The 9,005-nt window shown below is 38.9% G+C and overlaps 1 non-coding gene across 1 annotated transcript; it reads right to left on the reverse strand.

The window, feature by feature from the left end:
• Positions 1-5,530: 5,530 nt before the first annotated feature.
• TRNAK-CUU (transfer RNA lysine (anticodon CUU)) lies at positions 5,531-5,603 on the reverse strand. Its single transcript has one exon. It is a non-coding gene; the product is annotated as a tRNA-Lys (tRNA).
• Between the last annotated feature and the right edge of the window lie 3,402 nt (positions 5,604-9,005).

A 9,005-nucleotide genomic window follows, 5' to 3' on the forward strand; every position in this document is an offset into this window, starting at 1 on the left:
GGAGGAAGCGCCTTGATTTAACTTATCCATCGAATGAAAAGCACAGATACTTCATCATTTCTATCTAGTTCTGGACCCTCGGGAGATTCCAAAGAAAACTTTATATACTTGAAGCACAAAGACCAAATGTTTTTTTGTCAATGTGTTTAAAGAAGTTCCAAAAAGGAGAAAGAACAGACAAACAGCCAGCAGACATTACCCGGAAAAATGAAAATCCTATACGGTGACTCTCAGGGACATGCTCAGCAAAAGCAAACCTTCAATCATTGCCAGGAAAATGTATAAGTCTAAACGGAAAATCTTTCACTGCGACTTCCAACAACAGTCAGAGATTCAGCCTGGCTGTAATTGGTGACTAGCTGCCTATTTCTGGAGCAAAGAGGGCTCCCAAGAATTTTTTTTATTTATCTCAAGCACATAGACTGGATGCTAATTTTGTCACTGTGCATAAAGATGTTCTAAAAGGGAAAGAGCAAAACATGTTCAAGAAAAATTAGCCCTCAAACAATGCCAGGGTAATTATATGAAATTGATTCTGTTATTCAGCAAGTCTGTTCCACCCATACCGTAAGTGGTGATCATGATGTCTGTTTCTGAACCTTAGAGGATTGCCAAGAAAAGTTTTCTATATCTGAAGCACATAGTCCTGAAGCTCTTTTTGTCAGTGTGTTTACAGATGTTTTAAAAGGAACAGAGTAAAAATATGCTTAAGAGAAACTAGCCTTCAATCATTGCCAGGGAAGATATGTGACGCAAATTGTAAGATTATTTACGGCGACTTTCAGTGATATGTTCACCAGAAACAAGCCTTCAAAATATGATACTAATCGAGAAATCTTCCACGGTGAAACTCTACTGCAGTCAGAGTTTTGACAGAGCCTAAGTGGCAACCAGCTGCCTATTTCTAGATTATTGAGAATACCCAAGAGGAATTTTGCACATCGGAAATACATACACCGTGGGTTCAGTGGGGTCTTCCAATGTTTTTCCAGATAAAAAGAATCTATTAGAGCTGGGATGCTAGGTCGGTCATGTCACTTGGAACTTAAATAATTCCAGAAGACCATGGGATTTTGTTTTATATTTTTGGTGACTAGTTTTTCTCTTTGTGCTGCAAAATAACATGTTACTTTTCTTACTCTATTTCTTAAGCGGCAGTATCGTCTTCGTCAGCATGAGTTGTGGTAAACTCTCTCCAAGTCTGCTGCTTTCTTTTGATTGGCTCCACAGTTTCTCGGTTCAGTGTGGGTCTTGTGTGCTTTATTTTTGCTGGCAGAAAGTTTTTTTTACCAATTTCTGGATTTTATCACAAAATAACTCATACATCTCCTCCACCATCTCAAGATTTTTTAGTTCTTTAGGCCAATGCACTTCGCTCAGAGCCTCACGCATTGATTTGTAGTCTGCTTTATAATAACTAAGTTTATTTTCATTGTTGTATATCAGCTTTCAACTCAACAGAAATAGTAATAGTAGAAATACTCAACAGAAACTCAACTCAAACTCTAACTCAGCAGAAATAGTAGTATGATCTGAGTTGCCCAGAAGTACCTCAACTCTAACTATTTCCATTTCTGAGCGATTGTTGCACAGAACCAGATCAAGTGTTGTTGGCTTATCTTTTCCCCAAATTCAAGATCACTGCTTTACAAGCTGGTCTAGATAGTTGTCATTTATTGCTTTTAGAATTTTTTTGGGGGGATGGTGACCCAAATGATCCTTGTGTATATTGTGCATCCCAATCAATCAGTGGGTAGTTGAAATCACCCAGTACAATGCTAGTGGTATTTGGTCTGCAATGCTCATAAATTTGTAAGAGAAGGTAATCATTTTCAAGGGTGCTTGACGGGCTTTTGTACATAATTCCAATGTTTATCGTTTTTAGATTTCTCTGGGTTACTACTACTACTACTACTAACAACTCACCGCAGCACCAAGTCACCTGAGGCCAACACAGCTACGCATGCTCCTCCTCCACACCAATCTATTCAAAGCCTTCCTTTTTACACCTGCCCACGAAGTTCCCATTTCCTTTAAATCTTTCTTTATGACGTCCTCCCACCCCAGACGGGGACGACCTGCTTTCCGTTTAGCCCTAGATGGTTGGCCGAAAAGAACAATCTTCGGCAATCTGTCATCCTTCATCCGCACAATATCTAATATTCTAATCTTGGTTTGCAGACTTATCTTCCTATTCTTACAGACTTTTTTTTAACTGTGAAAAAACACCCTGAGCCTTGACTATTCTACTTTTAACATCTTCACTGCTCCCACCATCTTTACTAATAATACTACCAAGGTAAGTGAAGCTAACCACCTGATTAATCTTTTCATTACCCAACATCACCTTTTCATCTTCACTTATTCCTAGCCTTAGTGACTTAGTCTTCCTAACATTAATTTTCAAACCAAATTTAAGGACCCTGAACTCGCAAAACCTCTAAAACTTCATTCATTTTGCTCACACTTTCATCTAGGATGCTTAAATCATCAGCATAATCCAAGTCCAGGAGACCTTTTCCTCCCTATTTGATTCCGTGGTCTCCCATTGCCTTTCCTGTGCTCCTTAAGACAAAGTCTATCAAAATGATCCATATAAAGGGGGATAGAAAACAACCCTGTGTAAATCCTTATTTAATACGAAACCAGCTGTAATCACATTTCCTACCTTATCCGAAGCAATGTTATTCCCGTACATAGTACTAACCACTTTAATGTATTTTTCTGGTATACCATAAAAGGATAAGACCTTTGCCAAAGCTCTTCTATCAACAGAATCAAGCGCTTGCTCATAATCTATAAAACTGAGGACCAAAGGTGTTTGAAAACTCAGGCACTTCTCAATTATTAACCTACGAGTGAAAATTTGGTCGACACATCCTCTACCTTTTCTAAAAACCGCACTGTTCTTCTTTTAAAACTTTGTCTACAGCATCTCTCAATCTAAAAACTGTCATATTACTAAGTAATGTGCTACTTATAGGGACCAAACTAATGCCTCGATAATTACCATGCCCAATTTTATCATTGTTCTTATAAAGTGGCTTAATTAAGGTTTTCCTAAAATCGTTAGGTACTTCCCCTTTTCCAAGGGGAAAATGAATCATATTCAAAATATTCAATAACTTATTTCTAACCTCAGAGCCACCATATTTAAGTAACTCATTTACCACCCTATCAGCACCTGGAGCCTTATTATTTTTTAATCCTTTTAGTACTGTTGCTAATTCCTCCTCACAAAACAAATCTTCCTTCACATCCAAGGTATCACAAACTTTTTCATTTTCCTATATATGTTTTCCTGAAGCTCTATCTCGGTTAAGCAAGTTCTCAAAATGTTAGGCCCATCTTTCTTTAGTTTTTTCCTTATCTCTAATTGCAACCCGATTCCTATCTTTAACTGGGACAAGTCCGGATTGACTACTCCCTCTCAATCTGTTAACGTGCCAGTACAATATTTTATTATTATGCCGTCTAGCTGGTTCTTCCAGATCCTCGGCAATTTTATCCATGGCCTCCACTTCACACCTCTTTAATTCATATTTTAATGCTTTTCCCACTTTCTTTATATTCCTTTTGTTTTCATATGATCTATCACTCAGATAATTCTTGTACAAGTCCTTTCTATTAAACATAAAGGTTTTTCACTAATATTCTTAGCTGCAGTTCTAGCTTTTTCCTAATACACCTTCAGCAACTTCACAAACTATTTTTCTAAAATTATTCCAACCATCCTCCACATTATCAAATTTTAAACTCTCAAGTTTAGTATTCACCTGTTCCTGGGAATTTTCTCTCAAATTCTCATCCTGGAGTCTACCTACATCATAACTTCCCGGGAGATAGTTACCCTTCCGATATTTCAGCTTTAAATTAACCCTTGACACTACTAGATGGTGATCTTTACTCTTAACATCAATAACAGTACTCCTATATACCATAGTATCTTATATTGATCCTGCCAGTCTTCGGTTTACAATAACATAATCAATAAGGGTTGCTCTCTTACCATCACGTGAATATCATGTTTAGTTATGAGCCATTTTATGACTAAACACCGTATTGGTTATAACTAGATAGTTATACCTACAAAATTGCAAAAGTCTGTAGCTATTACAGTTTTCTTTTCCTACACCAAGTTCACCTAGGTTAGGATACCATCTATTCCTATTTCTACTGACCTGGGCGTTAAAATCTCCCAGTAATTACATCATATTTCTACCTGGGACCTTGTCTATTGGCTCCTTTACCTGTAAGTAAAATTCATCTGAGTCACTAGTATTTCCGTCAGTCGGTTCTATAGGAGCATATACTACTATAACTCACACCCTGAACTTTTTAGTCGAAAATGATCAATTAGTATTCTATTATTAAGACCTTCCCAGCCTAAACAAGACTTAGCAGCTTCCTTATTCATCATGAGCCCTACTCCCTGTCTATGTACCCCATCCTTCCTGCCGGAGTAAACAAATTCTATGTCACCTAATTCCAAGCTTCCTACCCCTGAGATATGAGTTTCTGAAACTCCTAATAAGTCCAGTTCGAATCTTCTGAATTCGTCAGTCAAAATATCGATACGATAGTCATTTTTTAATGTCATAACATTCCAAGTTCCAATTTTAATTTTCTTTAAATCATTGAAATTATTTTCGCCTCAGGAAAAGCACTGATCCCAGATACCAGTGCAGGACGGGGATCACATATCTTCTCAAGTCTACACCAAAGTGCTTAAGCCGGCTTAGAACCGGACAGCAAGAAGTCCCTGGAACCTCCATGAATGGATGCTTTTTGCAATCCTGGGCCCATCTTGGTCACAATATGGTTTTCAGCACTTGGCGATGCTCTTCTATCAACAAGAGTCGAAATCCTGCACATACAATCTCAAGCCTATTACCTCCGACTCATCATATATTCATGCCTACAAATATTATGCTACTACGGGGAGGCAACCCATAATAGATAAATTAGCTAGGAAGAGGTTTTTCAGCCCAAAGACGCCCATCAAAACATACCAAGCCCAGATGAATTGTCCATTAGTCAGAATCCAGTGCGAATGCTGTGTCGTTTACTAGGCTATAATTTCCTCGAGGGGCGCCGCTCCTCAAGTGGGAATAGAGTTGACCGCAAGGTCCTCAGTCTTCCAGGTACCCCGAAAAGGTTGAGGCAACCCTTTGCAGATGCCGTTGTCCATGGATCTGGATCTTACGCCCTGCCACAGTTGTCCTCCTATAGAGGATCCTCCCGCGATGGTGATTTGCATCACCATGCAATTTAACCCATTACTGGGAGAAGGTTTGCAACTCATGGGACTTATGTGGGCCCTTTTGAGTGTACATTTGAGGGGCCTTCGTCCTCCTCCGCCTGTATTTATGATCCCGGGTGAGAGTTCCCCAGTTTCTATTATGGACCCCCAGGGACAAGATCCCCCCTTCGTCCGTGCCTCCTATGGAGGTACCCTACATATCTGTAGAGCGTTCCCCTGTCGCCACCGGGGGACACGCTGAATGGCCTGGGGGAGGCCAGAAAAATACGCCCAACATGGGGCTCGAACCCACGACCCTGAGATTAAGAGTCTCATGCTCTACCGACTGAGCTAGCCGGGCTTCAAAGATTTAAAGGGCTTTATATATATATATATATATATATATATATATATATATATATATATATATATATATATATATATATATATATATATATATATATATATATATATATATATATATATATATATATATATATATATATATATATATATATATATATATATATATATATATATATATATATATATATATATATATATATATATATATATGTATATGTATATATATATATATACACATATACATATATACACATATATATACATATATATATATATACACATATATATGTACAGCTACAGCTAACCCATCTCTGGATTAGCTGTAACTATATACTTTCTAATGCATTTGTTTTTATATAAACTTTAGCTATCTTACATTTTTCATGAGAATAGCATAATATTCCTCTTCCACTTTTATCTTCAAGATTTATAGAGTGATTTGTGCAGGCTGGAATCGAAAAAATTCGGGAAGTGTGGTTGGTGACGGCTATTTTTGGGTTTAAATTCTACAATGCCGACAATATGTAGGGTTTCCAGAGAAACTAGATGCTTCAGTTTCCCAAGTTTATTTGGATGGGAGTCTCAATTTTGACAAACTCTCTTGAGGCCCTTTTTTCTCTCTAGATATTAGCTTTTTTTTTGTCTCGAGTCAGTTAGTACCAGTTAACTGACTAGTTAGTAAACTGTTTCCAAGTCTCCTCCCCCCCCCCAAATGATTTGGTGAAATTACGCCCCTGATATTGCTCCTTAACTTTTTTTCTGAGATTCATATGAACACTTTTGGTTCATTTAACATGGGCTCCGGGAGAACTTTTTATTTCAAGTCAAGCATAATGTCATTCAAGCGTGAACAAAAAATTAGGATCCATAATGGGATGGGCATAAGCCCATCCCGTATTAAAGCACTTTGGATAAAATGCAATATTATAGACGACCACAGCGCCAAAAATGTATCAAGTTCATAATTGCTGAGTTAAGGGATGTTCAACTTTCAAGGGCAAACTTAATAATTTTTAATGCAAACGAACAAGCCCGGAAAAGTGTGAACCTTCCCTAGGTTCACACTTGTCATAGTGACAAGTGGGATACAAAAAATTATCTGATGTGAGAGTGATGCTCTATGCTGGAATTATGCTCATTAACTTGAATTACATGTCCTCCAGGTAGATTACACGGGTAGCACATTCAAGACATGCTAACCTTTGTCCGAGAGGACGAGGGTTCGAATCCTAGGGTACTCAATTATTTGGTTTGGGACGGGGGTCAGTGGCGTGACTCTGCAAGCTCAACCAGAGTCGACCCAGCTTTAAACGGGTACCAGGAGAAATCTGGGGAAGGTAAACAGGAAGGGTGTGTGAAAACACAGGATGGTTGGCCCCCAGCCCGCCATTGCACTTCCTGGCTGAAGGGCCAAGAAACGGAGATCAGAACCGCCGGTAAGGACTATAAATTCCAATGCCGTATTCTTTACCTTTACCTATTGGGTATCCTGCAATTTTCAAAAGACCGACTTCCCAATATATAGAACAAGTGCTGAACGCTTTTCCTCGGAACACTTGTGCAGAACATTTGACTTGGAAAACATTGTATACTAACTAACTAGCATCTGAAGAAAAAAAAACATTCTTTCTTCAGACTTTGACAAACTTGAATTACATGTCCACCATGTAGCTTACACGGGTAGCACAATCAACACTTGTTATCCACTCTATTGGGTATCCTTCAATTTTCAGAGGACCGACTTCCCAATATAGAGGATATTGATGGAACATTTTTCCTCGGAACATTTGTGCGGAACATTTGAATTGGAAAATATTGTACAGTAACTAACTAGCATCTGAAGAAAAACAAATATTCTTTCTTCAGACTTTGACTTCAAAAAATAATCTTTCAAGTATACATTTAATGATTTATCAGTCAGATCATAGGCAGCACGCTAGCGCTGCCTTAGTAAAGAATGATGTGGGCACAATGTGTTTTTTCTTTACCCGGGCACTTCGTATTGAAGGAGTTGTCGTAGAAACTCTGAAAAGTGCTCGTTCGATTGGAAATTGGAGTGGATGGTGCCGTTTTTAATAGTCCAAAGTGATTGAAGGGCAACAAGCCCCCCCCCCCCCCACGCCCATCATTCCCCCAAACACATCCAACCAAAATTTTGAGATAGCACAGTTCAGCGTAGTTGATTTTCAGATAGAAAATATGTCTTTTAGGAGGACACTCCCCCACAACCCTCAGGGCAAGGGTTTTAAGTTATGCCCTGGGGGCATAAAGGTTTTTATAGAAGGCGTTGTCGTATAAACTTCAAAACAGGCTCATTCGATTGGAAATTCAAAGAGCTAGTACCCGTTTTAATAGCCGAAAGTGATTGGAGGACAACTAGCCCTCACGCCCATCATTCCCCCAAACACATCCAATCAAAATTTTGAGATAGCCATTTTGTTCAGCGTAGTTGATTTCCAGATAGAAAATATATTTTTAATGAAGACACTTCCTCGAACCCCTCAGGCCAAATGTTTTCAGTTATGCCCTGGGGGCATATAAGGTTTTATAGAAGGCTTAGGCGTAGAAAATTCACAACGAAGATCATTCAATTGGAAATTGGAAGAACTAGTGCCCTGGTAAATAGTTAAAAGTGATTGGAGGGCAACTAGCCCCCCCCCCACGCCCATCAGTTCCCCAAACACATCCAATCAAAATTTCGAGATAGCCATTTTGTTCAGCGTAGTTGATTTCCAGATATAAAATATGTTTTTGAGGAGGACACTCCCCCAAAACCCTCAGGGCAACAGTTTTAAGTTATGCCCTGGGGGCATTTAAGGTTCTTATGCAAGACGTTGTCGTAGAAACTTCAAAACAGGCTCATTCGGTTGGAAAATCAAAGGGCTAGTACCCTTATTAATAGTCGAAAGTGATTGGAGGGCAACTAGCCCCCCCACGTCCATCATCCCCCAAACACATCCAACCAAAATTTTGAGATAGCCATTTTGTTCAGCGTAATTGATTTTCTGATAGAAAATGTGTTTTTGAGGAGGACACTCTCCCACATCCCTCAGGACAAGGGTTTTAAGTTATGCCCTGGGGTATATAAGGTTTTTAAAGAAGGCGTTGTCGTAGAAACTTCAATAAAAGCTCATTCCACTGGAAATTCAAAGGGCTAGTGCCCTTTTTAATAGTCGAAAAGTAATTGAAGGGCAACTAGCCCCCCCCCCCCACCGATCATTCCCCTAAACACATCCAATAAAAATTTTGAGATAGCCATTTTGTTCAGGGTAGTTGATTACCAAATAGAAAACATATTTTTTAGGAGGACACTCCCCCACAACCCTCAAGGCAAGGATTATAAGTTATGCCCTGGGGGCATGTTAGGTTCTTATTGAAATCTTTGTCGTAGAAAATT

Source organism: Artemia sp. Qi Xiang Cuo, chromosome 17 (assembly GCF_049724085.1).
Source record: "Artemia sp. Qi Xiang Cuo chromosome 17, ASM4972408v1, whole genome shotgun sequence".
Lineage (NCBI taxonomy): Eukaryota > Metazoa > Arthropoda > Branchiopoda > Anostraca > Artemiidae > Artemia > Artemia sp. Qi Xiang Cuo.